The sequence below is a fragment of the Staurois parvus genome, unplaced genomic scaffold (genome assembly GCF_062004578.1).
Source record: "Staurois parvus isolate SC_StPar_1 unplaced genomic scaffold, SC_StPar_1.0 ptg000813l, whole genome shotgun sequence".
NCBI lineage: Eukaryota > Metazoa > Chordata > Amphibia > Anura > Ranidae > Staurois > Staurois parvus.
This window is the reverse complement of record NW_028318609.1, coordinates 2,187,492-2,201,739: the sequence shown is the minus strand read 5'-3', so window position 1 is coordinate 2,201,739 and position 14,248 is coordinate 2,187,492.

Below are 14,248 nucleotides of genomic sequence, written 5' to 3'. Positions count from 1 at the left end.
GGGATGTCAGTGGCAATTAGTCAGTTCCCCCCCCAGTGTCAGAATTCCCACTGTATAGTGGCTGATCGCCGCTATTACTAGTAGAAAAAAAAATTCCATTATCTATAACGCCATTTGTAAATGCTATAACTTTCACGTAAATCAATTAATTTACATGTATTGGGATTTTTTTTAGCAAAGCCGTAGCAGAATCCAAAATTAGGTTTTTACATTTCTTTTACTGGATATATTTTATAGCAAAAAGTCAAAAATATAGTTTTTTTACAAAATTGTCAGTCTTTTTTTGTTTATAGTGCAAAAAAATAAAAAACGCAGAGGTGATCAAATACCACCGAAAGAAAGTTCCATTTGTGGGAAAAAAGGATATAAATGTAATTTATGTACAGCGTTATATGACCGCGCAATTGTCAGTGAAAGTAATGCAGCGCCGTATTGCACAAAATTGCCTAGTTAGGAAAGGGGGGTTGTAAATCCTCTGGAGGGCAAGTGGTTAAAAAAAACATATATCCTTTTTAATCATAAAAATCAACTATCAGAAGGAACATCATATATATTTCATGTATGTGGGTTTGTACTCCTCCAAGTCATGTGTCAGAATGAAAGATGGCTGTGAGGTAACCACCAAATAAAAGTAAAAAGGAAAGGCAGGAGATTCCTTGTAGTGTAGTATTTCTACAGTGGTTGTATTAATATTCGGGAGAAAAGGAGTATGTGATTTACATTTGGTTAGGCCATGAATCCCCTAATGAAATGGTGAACGCAACCTTTCTAGTAGTGTGGAAAATAGTCCTGTCTCCATGCTGTTTGCTCTTGATGTCTTGGAAAAACAGGTCCCAGGTCTTCAAATAAAACGGAAGGAATAGGTGGGTGATATTTATTAATGCAAACATCCCTAACTTAACTGAAAAATATCATACAAGATCCCCATGGGACTTTTAAGGCGGATAAGACAATTGTGTATATTTCAATAAAAGTCTAATACGCCAAATGTATTGCAAAAGATCCACAAAGTACACAATAACATTACATACACAAAAATATTATATATGTGTTATTACATAAAAACAGCTAAAAATTATTTAAAGCTCCATGTCTCCATAGTATATAAAAAAATTGTAGTATTTCTATTGTGGCTTAAATTTTAGTGAAAACAAAACCCAACACATTTCTGAAAAACTCTTTCTTGGGGGGATAAAACATGAGGTATTCTGTGTTTAGCAATTACATTATTAAGTTTAGCATTCACTTAAAATAAAACCAATATAATATCAACACATTGTCATTTTGCAGAGTATGTACTATATGTACATACTAGATCAACAACAACATATAAATGATGAATGTTGAATACAGATGGATACGGGATTAGGGCTGTCAACACACTGCTCGTCCACTCCGGACCCGGATGGGGAAACATCCCAGGGGCCAACGGACATCCATAGGGGCCACCTGGTGTATGACAGAGAGGGTGAGCCAACAGGGATCTCCACCAGTCACATGGATGAAACATGAAAGTGCTTGGGGTGAAAAAAACAGATGTGAAAGATCCATTTACCCAGAAAAAGGAGAAATCCCATAAGACATCCGATAAGAAATACATGGTAGGAAATAAAGTATAAATCCCTTGTAAAAGGGACAGGCAAGTGGTTACCATGATTCTAAACATGACTGTATGGGTGCCCCCATAAGCAGAAAAAGAAAGAGTGATGGTAAAGTAGGGAACAATGTAAAATCCCCTACAGTATCCAATTAAATGAAATCTCAGATGAGCGAACAGAAAGAAAGTGGTCTGGAAGTAGAGGAAATAATAATCCTTCATACTATGTGCATCTTGATGTCAGTTGAAAGTGAACCCAGCCTTACCTATCATATATATGGGTGTGCTCATTAGACTCATAAGCAGGGGCGGACTGACAACTCATGGGGCCCCCGGGCAATAGGGGATCATGGGGCCCCTGTGTCCTTGCCCAAACTCAAAAAAGCCTATGAAAAAAGGTACCAGGGGCATCTCATGGGGCCCCCTACTGACCCCAGGCCCTCGGGCAGTGCCCGAGTTTCCAAATGGTCAGTCCACCCCTGCTCATAAGTGACATCTGCTCAGGGCCAGCGCCAGCTTAAGCAGCATGGGGGGGGGGGGAACTGACAGTGATCAGTGCTAATAAAAAGTGCTAAAACTTTACTAATGACACTGGGCAGGAAGGGGTTAACACCTGGGCAAGTGTGAACTGTGTGCTGTGTGTGTTTTACTAGGGAAACAAGCTGCTTTGTATTGCTCTGCTATGCAGAGCAATACAAAGCATCCTGTTCCTGCTGACAGGGGAGAGATCTGTATTTTTTACATACAGATCTCTCCCCTGTCAGCCCGCCGATGATCACCGAGTCCCGGCCGAGAATCGGCGATTGACATCCCAAGGAGCCAATGGTGGAGCAGTACCCAGAACTACAGAATCATGTATATACTGTATATATATATATATGTGATTTTGTGCATCCCTGCCACCCTGTAGTAGTACTGCTATAGGGCAGTGGGAAATTGGTTACATAAATGAATATTTATTTACATAAGTCACTTTCAAACACCATAAATAATAGTCAGATTGTGATCTGCATAGACACAAAGATATTTGCGTAAAAATTCTAAAATTGTCTGTAACAGTGTAGATATATAATAAATTAAATAATTAATTTCTCTCCATAGACAAAATAACCAATTCTAACTAATTATCAGACAATTTTAAAGAAATCAACTGTGTCCCTGCAGAAGGAATAGGCGCCAAACTACCTAAAACTGTATGCCAATAAGGCCCCAAAACAGAAAAATTATTAAAAAAAAAACCAAATAAAGCAAATTGTTAAGTTAGGTAGTTGTGTTATTGCATAGTTGCCAACATTTAAAAACATTTTTTAGAGACACTTTTTTTTCTTGCATGACCAGAAAGACAGTGTAGGTGGAGCAGTATATGGATTAGGGGTGGGGCATTCATTTGTGGGTGTGGCCTAGGAAAAAAAGTGTGGCTTTGTGTGCCCTGCCAGAAATGGGTGTGGTTTAAATTATGCTAAATATTGGGCTTGGTTTAAAGGTGGTGTGGTTAAACAGAGTTTGAGACTCTCTTGGGCTCCGCCCCCTTGAAATTTTGCTCTCCACCCCAAGATCCCAAAAAAACAAAAAATAAATAAGCACAATCATAGACTTATCTCAAAAAACTTAATGTAAACATAAAGAACTGGTTTACATTCACTGATTTGGTTGCTAGAGGTTACAGCACATCATTACCGCTCACTGAGTAGTTTCTAGAGGTTACTGCAGTTAGTACAGAACTATGATCTGAGACTGCAGGCATAGTACAGGAGTTGGTCAGGGAGTGCAGGCGTAGTACAGGAGTTGGTCAGGGAGTGCAGGCGTAGTACAGGAGCTGGTCAGGGACTGCAGGTGTAGTACAGGAGTTGGTCAGGGACTGCAGGCCTAGTATAGAACTATAGTCTGAGACTGCAGGTGTAGTACAGGAGTTGGTCAGGGACAGCAGGCATAGTACGAGAGTTGGTCAGGGACTGCAGGCGTAGTACAGGAGTTGGTCAGAGACTGCAGGCATAGTAAAGGAGATGGTCAGAGACTGCGTACCTGACACAAGAAATGATCAGAGACTGCATACATGGCATATGGGATGGCCAGAGACTGCAGACATGGCACAAGAGATGGTCAGAGACTGTGTACATGGCGCAAGGCGTGGTCAGAGACTGTAGACACAGTGCAAGGGATGGACAGAGACTACGGACACGACACAAGGGATGGACAGAGACTGCGGACACTGTGCAAGGGATGGACAGAGACTACAGACACGACACAAGGGATGGACAGAGACTGCGAACACAGCGCAAGGGATGGACAGAAACTGCGGACACTACACAAGGGATAGACAGAGACTGCAGACACGGTGCAAGGGATGGACAGAGACTGTGGACACAGCGCAAGGGATGGACATCAACTGCACACATGGATCAAGGGATAGACAGAAACTGCGGACACTGCGCAAGGGATAGACAGAGACTGCAGACACGGTGCAAGGGATGGACAGAAACTGCGGACACTGCGCAAGGGATAGACAGAGACTGCGGACACGGTGCAAGGGATGGACAGAGACTGCGGACACGGCGCAAGGGATAGACAGCAACTGCGTACAGGGCGCAAGGGATGGACAGAGACTGCGGACATAACACCTGAAATTTACAAACTGTCCCTAAACATACAAATGGTTGGCAACCTTGCATAGACACTTACTACATACACACTTACTACATTCACATATACTACATACACATACACTACATTCACACAGCTACACACACATGCTACATAAACATATACTACAAACGTTCCACCACCATAGCACTTACCTTCATTGCTCATGCTGCCCTAGGTAAAAGGAGGGGCTGGGCGTGATTATCTGTGAGGCTGGCCACACCCCCTCCCACCCACTCACGTTGCCAAGACTCTCCGGGAGTCCTAAATCAGAGCGCCTGGACAGAGCTGCTGGGGGAGGAGCGAGAAGGGAGGAGGAGTGATCTGTCCTCACGTCTGTTCAGAAGCACAAGAATTGGCACAATGGACACACTATCCAGGAATAGTTCCTATTTTCGGGGCGAAGACGGGCTGTGACAGGGCTTTAAAATCCAGGGCCATCCCAGGCAATCCATGACCATTGGCAACTATGTAATTGGCCTATTAAGCTAATCAAGCAAAAGCAATAGAAGATATATTACAATTACTCTCCAAATATCAGGTAACCTGTTAGATGACTGAAGATCTGACCCAAAGATAGCTGCCTATTAACCACTTGCCTACCAGGCACTTATACCCCCTTATTTACCAGGCCAATTTTCAGCTTTCAGCGCTGCCGCACTTTGATTGACAATTGCGCGGTCATGCAACATTGTACCCATATGAAATTTTGATCATTTTTTTCTCACAAATAGAGCTTTCTTTTGGTGGTATTTAATTGCCACTGGGCGCTTTACTTTTTGCGCTATAAATAAAAAATTGCCAAAAATTTGAAAAAAAAAAAAGTGTTTCTTTGTTTCTATTATAAAATTTTTCAAACAGGTAATTTTTCTCCTTCGCTGATGTGCGTTGATGAGGCAGCACTGATGGGCACTGATAGGCGGCACTGATGGGCACTGATAGGCAGCACTAAAGGGCACTGATAGGCAGTACTAATGAGGTGGCACGGATAGGCGGCACTGATAGACAGCACTAATGAGGTGTCACAGATAGGCGGCACTAATATGCAGCACTGATAGGCGGCACTGATAGGTGACACTGATGATGGGTACTGATAGACGGCACTGACTGGCATCACTGCTGGGCACTGACTGGCGGCACTGACTGGCACAACCGCTGGGCACTGACTGGTGGCACTGACTGGCAGCACTGCTGGGCTGCACTGGTGGGTGGCACTGGTGGGCAGCACTGGTGGGTGGGCACAGGTGGGTGGCACTGGTGGGCACAGGTGGGTGGCACTGCTGGGCACAGGTAGGTGGCACTTCTGGGCACAGGTGTGTGAAATTGCAGAGTGGCACAGGTGGGTGCACTGCTGGGCACAGGTGGGTGCACTGCTGGGCACAGGTGGGCGGAGCTAGTGGGCGCACTGCAGGGCACAGGTGGGCGGAACTTGTGGGTGGCACTGCTGGGCACCGATCATCAGGGCACTGATCATCAGTGCCCTGATGATCGGTGCCGATCCCCGCTCTGACAACTGCCGGTTCTCGGCAGTACTTTCCTCACGATCTGACAGCGTGAGGAAAGTGCAGCCGAGAACCGGCACTTGCATTTCCCTCTGATCAGCGTGTCATTGGACACAGCTGATCAGGTGGTAAAAGGCCGCTGTGATTGGCCTTTTACCACATCACGTGATCAGCTGTGTCCGTAGGACACAGCGATCACTGAGATCGCCGGGTGCGCGCCCCCTGGGGCGCGCAGGAGAGCGCGTTCTGGGGGGACGTCATATGACGTCCACTCAGAACTGGCCGGCCGCAGTGCAGCCGTCATTCGGCTATCTGTGGTCGGCAACAAGTTAATGGGTGGAGTTGGTCTTCCCCAAAATGACATCTAGGTCATACGATCATTAACAGCAAATGTGGTATCAATTGATGTGTATCAGATTTTTCTGGTGGGTCTCCTCCCGTAGGTGCAGATGATCTCCCTGTGCCCTTGCCATCCTATTGAGTTGCAAAACTATACCCTTATAAAATTTTAATAAACATGACCCCAAAGTCGGAACCTTCTCTATGATTGGTGAATTTGTTTAATAACTAAACCCATGTTTATCCCTTAGGTTGGGATTTGCTTTTTTCTGTCAGTAATGGTTAGCACGGCAACGGTTAACAAGTGATTAGGCAGCCAACTACAGGTGTACCTCGGTTTACGCATTTAATGCTTTCTCCAGGACGATTCGTACTGCAAAAAATTCATAAACCGAAACGCGGTTTCCCATCAGAAGAAGTCCGGAATTGACGAAACGCGCCAGTGGACGTGACGTCTGACGTATTACGCTAAACCGGAAGTGTCGGCGTGGCCATTTTGGAATCTGAAAAACGTGGTTTCTGAACTTAGGAAGCTACTGAGGCTGGTTTGTTGGCACAAAGCTGATTATTATCTACCCCAATGTAAGATGCTATATTAAAATGTCTTTATACTTTAAATATATACTATATAAGTCTCCTTTCTACTTTATGAGGAATATGGAGGATTGATAGTTACTACTACTATATCTTAAGTGAATGAAAGCCTGGAAGTGATTGCTATATACATCTAGAACATCCAGATAAGCTTGATATTACTCCCTGAGGGTAATTGCATTCAATCTCACTATTTAGAGGTGGTCACGGAGTGTTCACTGCACTAATTGATTTGTCTCACTTTACTTATTTGGTTGATTTATTTATTTTATCTTTTTTTTTTTTTTGTGTTGTTGTTGTTTGGAGTGTACTGTACACTATTTTTCACTTATTGTTGGAGTGTGCACGGAATGATTTTTGCATGATTCACGTGTCACCCACAGTTGAATCTGAATATATATTTTTGTGTACATATTTATATATACTGTTTGCACTGATTTAGTATATACTTATATGTTTAAGGTATATACATTTATGTGATATTTACAAGATAATACACTATTATAGTTTATTTTTTCGAGGTATCACGAGGCTAGGAATAGAAAATTTAAAGTTCAACACACTGGGTTGAGATACTTTGGTGGACTATTTATTTATTTGATTTTATTTTATTTTATTCAGATATTACTTTGGACAATTTTTGTATTATTTTGAAGTATTTTATTTATTTTTGGATATCATTTTAGTTTTTGGATTAAGTGATATATTTATATTATTTATTTTTGTATTGTTATACATGGGTTTTGAGTATAAGTGAAGGAAAAGGTTCATTATTATTATTTTCAATGGATTTTCATTCGTAAACCGAACATTACGTTAACCAAGGCGTTCGTAAACCGAGGTATGCCTGAACTAAAATTAATTCCCTCATTTTGCTTGTTGATTATTATTTTTGTATTATCTCCCTTGGCCACCAGGTGACACTCTATGACACTTTTTGTCTATACTAAAATTATATCGTGGAAACGTATTTTATAAAATAATCTGTTATAGCTCCAATTAAGATTTTACTATAACAAGTGGGACCTAGTGATATTATCTAAAATATATAGAATACTTAGGAGATCTGGTAATTGCCAGTGTATGATCATTACCTTTCTGGTGTAGCAATATTTTAAATGTAACACCTTAACTATAAAGATGTGTAGTTTCATCTGTAACGATCCAAATATTAGTTATACACATATAGGACAGAAAAATAACTATATATCTAATAATTTGCATACTCAACTACTTATTGATTATAGATGCCCTATAACATACATTTGTTTCCAGCAATGGGGGGTTACACATAAACAACCCGTATTATTATGATGTGAATATAAATATGCTAATACCATTACTCCCAAAAGTATATATCACACAAATATATCAAAAGAGAAAAAAAAATTCAAAATGTAACAGTCCAAAATTAGATAAGAAATAAAATTAAATAAATAATGTTTATAAAAAGTCACTCTGTGCCAACTTCAATCATCAATCTTCATATTCAGCCTTTCAATGGCTCAAAGAAACCTCAACATAAAAAGAAAAATCACATAGTGCATTATCTTAAATAAATTATAAATGAAACAGATGTGATAAACGCAAACAACCATGGGTGATCACAAATAGTGAAAAAAGTGAAAGTGTCAAAATAGTGCCAGTGAATCAATCGAGTGAAAAATATGCATCCAAAAACAACATGTGAAACACTGTGTCCACTTCTACAGTGTAAGGAGTGAATACCCTTACCAAAAATATGTAAATGATATGCCTTTACACCTCCCGACGAGGGTATTATCACAAATTCTGCTTCAACCAAAGGATCATCACAGCCTCATAGATCAGATCAAGATGTCATCCAGATATAGCAGCTTTCAAGTATAACCATGAGTCTCCACCAATCCACCAATGCCAACCATATATAGAATAAATCATAGCATAAACCCGCATATACAATTTAAAATACTTTATTGAATATGCTTACATCGTGATTCCTCTTTAAATTAGCCTTTATCAGAATATCCAAACCTTTCAGAGTTCCCTGGTTCCTCCACATGGACTTCTGTGAGGTTTTACCAGATTCTAAAATATTGGTATTAGCATATTTATATTCACAGTTTTTACACTTTTTGGGGAAAAGTGTATCTTTATGCTATTTATAGCCTTATTGTACTGAATTATTCAAGGGATACCGTAAAATTCACATATATTATAACCCGTGTTATTATTCAGAAATCCTTTCTAGCAATGGGATATTGTGTCAGGATAAAATATTTTATAGATATCTTACAACATTGAGTAACAATATAAAATCATATGATACTTATAGTAATTTTGTCCGTAACAAAAATTTATAACCCATTGGCTTGTAAGAAATACTGTATGTATATACACTATATTGCCAAAAGTATTGGGGTGCCTGCCTTTATATGCACATGAACTTTAATGGCATCCTAGTCATAGTTCATAGGATTCAATATTGAGTTGGCCCGCCCTTTGCAGCTATAACAGCTTCAACTCTCCTGGGAAGGCTGTCCACAAGGGTTAGGAGTGTGTCTATGGGAAGGTTTGACCATTCTTCCAGAAGTGCATTTGTGAGGTCAGGCACTGATGTCAGAGGAGAAGGCCTGGCTTGCAGCCTCCACTCCTAAATAATCCTAAAGGTGTTCTATCGGGTTGAGGTCAGGACTCTGTGCAGGCCAGTCAAGTGTAAGCCGTGTACCATGGTGGGCTCCCCAGGATACAGTGAAGTCACGAACGAGGAAAGCAACCCCAACACCAGCTTTTGCCACAACAGAATTTTACTTAGATGTGGCAAATAAACACAACCACAAATGCTGGAAACATACAATAAATGTACATACACCCAGCCCAAAGGCTGAGACCCTTGTGCTGCACAAGGCGCCTTCTGATGGATGTAGGTAGAAAGTGAAGTATATTTACCTACTGGAGTGCACAACTAAGCTACCACACCTTACCTGTTATTACCCTAAGAGAGCAGGAATCAGTGTATGGGTGTACGGTATGGGCTAGCCTGCGATGCAGCACAACAGCTTACAATCTTACACAAATCTACAGTATTCCCCCTCCCATAACTAGTCCTGTAGCACGTGCCTGAGTATTCCTTCTGAGCAAAACGCCAGTCTGGCTTGAGTTTGTAGGATTTTATCAGCTCTCCAATGTGAAATGTCACTTTAAGTTGTGGAGTCCTTCCAATGATCAGTAACAACACTTGTGGCCTGACACAAACAGAGACCCTAACTAACTAACTATAGGCCTGGCCTCTGTCTCTGGAGGCGCCAACACTGAAATGAGGTGCGTGCACGATCTTACCGACCCGGGTCTGCCTTGCATCCGCTGGTGACTGTGAACAGAACAAATGTCTCTCCAACAAGCATGCGATCTCATCAGCCTTCCTGGCAGCAATCTTCCTTTCTCAGAACAGGATTAGCGTCTTGAACACCATCAGCTTCACTTAGCTGCTGTTTTCACACCTGTTGTTTCCAGTTGCTTCCACTTTGTTATAATAACACTAACAGTTGACCGTGGAATATTTAGTAGCAAGGAAATTTCACGGATGGACTTATTGCACAGGTGGCAACCTATCATGGTACCAATATAGCAATATAGTGTACATATTACACAGGGTCATATCCTATGACTTGCAGTATAGAGTTTATGAACTGACTTATATTATATAAATGCTTTGAGCTAGTGAAACAAACAGTTAATTTCTTTGAGAGGGGTCTCTTCTTGTGTTTGTCTTTCTCAAAGTCGAGACAATGGTTAGTCACTGGCTAACCAGTCTTGTTAATTTGCTGTGTCCAAAATCTACATTTATGGGACCTGGAGATCCTTGTAAATATTGGTCAGTCTGTCTTCGGTTCCAGATGTTGTGAGTATACCAGAAACCCCAGCAATTCCAGTTGAGGAAAACAGAATGTCTTATGGTGGGAAGGTCAAACTTAAATGAAGATATTGGAATCTTATTTGTAATCAGTCTTTTATCCAGAATTGAAAATGATAAATAAATCTTCATTTTCCATAAAAAAATTCTGACAAATCCCTTTCTGAAATTCTTTGAATGCTACTCTTGTTTGGAATAATTACAAATGCAAAAATTTTGATGAAACAGGGCTTACCAGGTTCTGGACTGCTACTAGGGCATCCTCCATTTGAGTGATGTTCTATGTAGGCTCCTGGTGTACCAATCCTTGGTCTTCGGTGCTTGGATACCTGCAGGTTTCTGTGGTTTGTTCAGAAGGATAACGGGTCAATGCTGAAGTACACATACAAAGTTGGTCCTCCGTTTGTCGGTGTGGAATGGATGACTCTGGGCACCTTTGGTCCTGGTTGTCCTTGTAGACTGGCCATCAGGAGTATCCCTGGATTTTCCACTCAGTCCCTTTTCTGGACATCTCGGACATGTCTCTCTCTTGGGTTACCGACCAGCTCATGGACTCCTAACTCCCTGTAAAGTAAATGGACTCCATGAGAAATGACAAGTATGTATTTCATTAACATAAACTGTGGTTTATTATGTAAAAGAACTGCGCCACAACACATTTTTGATATAGCAACTCCTACAAACCCTATGAGCCTTATTCCAATATCCAAAAATGTATTATGTAAGCACTGTCTCCTGAGTGAAGGACAAAATGTGATTTATCTGTGAAAAATCTCAATAAGTGTGTTGGTATTTAAATTAATGCTGCTGACGCCCTATTGGGGTAAGCCCAACAGAATATCTAATTTACAATCAAAGGGTGGCGCTGCACTAACCTTGTTACGGTTTTAATAAGTACCTAGTTACCATATATTAATCCACTAAAAATTATCATAATCTGTGTTGCAGTGTACATCCAACCTTGCTGTATCAATAAAAAAAAAAGATGAAAAGTAAAATATTCAAAACCATGCACCTTCCCACTTGCAATACAAAACAATTATGTGCTATAAGCCAATTCAACCACTATAAATCAATGACATTTAACACATATATTGATATATATACTATCCCATGTGATAGACTGAATAGGAAAATTGCTTTCTTATTTCTTATTCTATCTTCTTTCTTCCAGCAAACATCACTGTGAATCCACCACTGCAAAATACTAAATAAACTCACCAAAGGTACATGCTGCTGTGTGAAACAGCCAGCTTGCAGCGCATTCCCCTTTGGGAGTAATAATCTGCAGATCCAATGAATCCTCAATAGCTTTCGATCGCCAATGATATCCTGATCATCAATCATAGGGAAGAAGAAGAGAAAAGAACTCGCACAGCATAAAATCCTTAAAATGTGATCTTTATTTTTTAAAAATATGTGCACTCACATTTTCGAATGTCTCCACTGAAGTTACACAGCATTGACTTAAAACCAGAGCTCACTCTGACCACAATCTATGGCCATGAGCAGATAAACCTGAGAGCGTAGTGACATCATGTCCAAAGCCCCACCCTATGCGTTTCATCACTTGACATCCTCCAGGGGCGGAAGGGCGCACATCACCAACCACGCCAATATTTATACACATTAAGAATGTAAGTCAATAAAATCTACATGCAATCCCTAATAAATCATTCTTATAGATGGAGCTGATATATTATGGTAACATAAATCTTTATCTCAAATAAGTTCTCACCCCATCAAAGCAAGTCATAATAAAAACACTCCTAATAAAAAATGTGAAATAAAAATGTATAATAAAAAAGGGGCAAACTGTTCCCACAAAGTTGGGAGCATGAAATTGTCCAAAATTTCTTGGTATGTTGACACCTTAAGAGTTCACTTCACTGGAACTAAGGGGCCAAGCCCAACCCTGAAAAGACAAACCCACACCACACTGTTGTTGTGCTAATCTGAAGGGCACATGAAGTTTGGAGGTCTTTAGCTATTGACTCTGCAGACAGTTGGCGACTTCTGAGCACTGTGCGCTTCAGCATGCGCTAACCACGCTCTGTCATTTTACGTGGCCTACTACTTTGTGGCTGAGTTGCTGTTGTTCCCAGTTGCTTCCACTTTGTTATAATACCATTAACAGTTGACCGTGGAATATTTAGTAGCAAGGACATTTCACGGATGGACTTATTGCACAGGTGACAACCTATTACGGTACCACGCTTGAATTCACTGAGCTCCTGAGAGCGATTCATTCTTTCACAAATATTTGTAGAAGCAGTCTGCATGGCTAGGTGTACCTGAGTCCAATGATTTGGAGGGGTGTCCCAATACTTTTGGCAATATAGTGTATCTATCTTTTATCTTAAAATCTAACACTAACCCCATCTTTGTGGTGACTTGTGGTATTGACATGTAGAACTTATTGCCTGTAGGCTTTACATATGTATTGTACATTCACATCAGTAATGGATGAATTATTTCTAAAAAAAATGTATTTTGTTCCTGTAGAAATATTTATAAAAGTATAACTTTACATCAGTAATTTTATCTATTTATGGATCTGATTAGGAGATTATGTTGTAAGATAGTTTATTTGCTGTTAATGATTGTATGACCTAGATGTCATTTTGGGGAAAACCAACTTCACCCATTAGTTGGCAGCCATCTTTGGGTCAGATCTTCAGTCATCTAATAGGTTACCTGATATTTGGAGAGTAATTGTAATATATCTTCTATTGCTTTTGCTTGATTAGCTTAATGGGCCAATTACATAGTTGCCAATGGTCACGGATTGCCCGGGATGGTCCTGGATTTTAAAGCCCTGTCACAGCCTGTCTTCTTCCCAAAAATAGGAAATATTCCTGGATAGTGTGTCCCCTGTGCCAGGCTGCCGGCGCCACAATTTTTGTGCTTCTGAACAGACGTGAGGACAGATCACTCCTCCTCCCTTCTCGCTCCTCCCCCAGCAGCTCTGTTCAGGAGCTCTGATTGAGGACTCCCTGTGAGTCTTGGCAACGTGAGTAGGTGGGAGGGGGTGTGGCCAGCCTCACAGATAATCACGCATATAAGAAAGCAGAAATGGAAGCTCAGGCCGCACATCAGAAAGCAGAAAGAGAGGCTCAGGCCGCAGAAATAGAGGCTCAGGCTGCATATAAGAAAGCAGAAATAGAGGCTCAGGCCGCATATAAGAAAGCAGAAAGAGAGGCTCAGGCCGCAGAAATAGAGGCTCAAGCCGCATATAAGAAAGCAGAAATGGAGGTTCAGGCCGCACATCAGAAAGCAGAGAAAGAAGCTGAAGCCACACGCCAAAAGGCAGAAATTGAAGTTTTGGAAAAACAATGTGAGCATGCCACAGCCTTGGCAAGGTTAAGGGTCTTAGAACAAGCCACTAGTGAAAACGAAAGACAACAGTTCCAGACACTCAGTTGTATCTTATGTCTCAGATTCTTCACACACCTCTCCAGAACGTCAACTCCCTGTCACAACAGCCAAAGTACTCAATCAAAGTCTCTTCTCTGCACATACTGTACCTTAAGACCATTTGCCCTTATATCCTCCAATATATCAGACTGCAGCATCTCAGCTAGCCGCAGACACTAGTGTGTATTTAACAGACCATCCATCATACTTTGGCACCAACAGAGTACCTCCTAGCAAGCGCAGTACTCTACAAACCAACATGCCAAT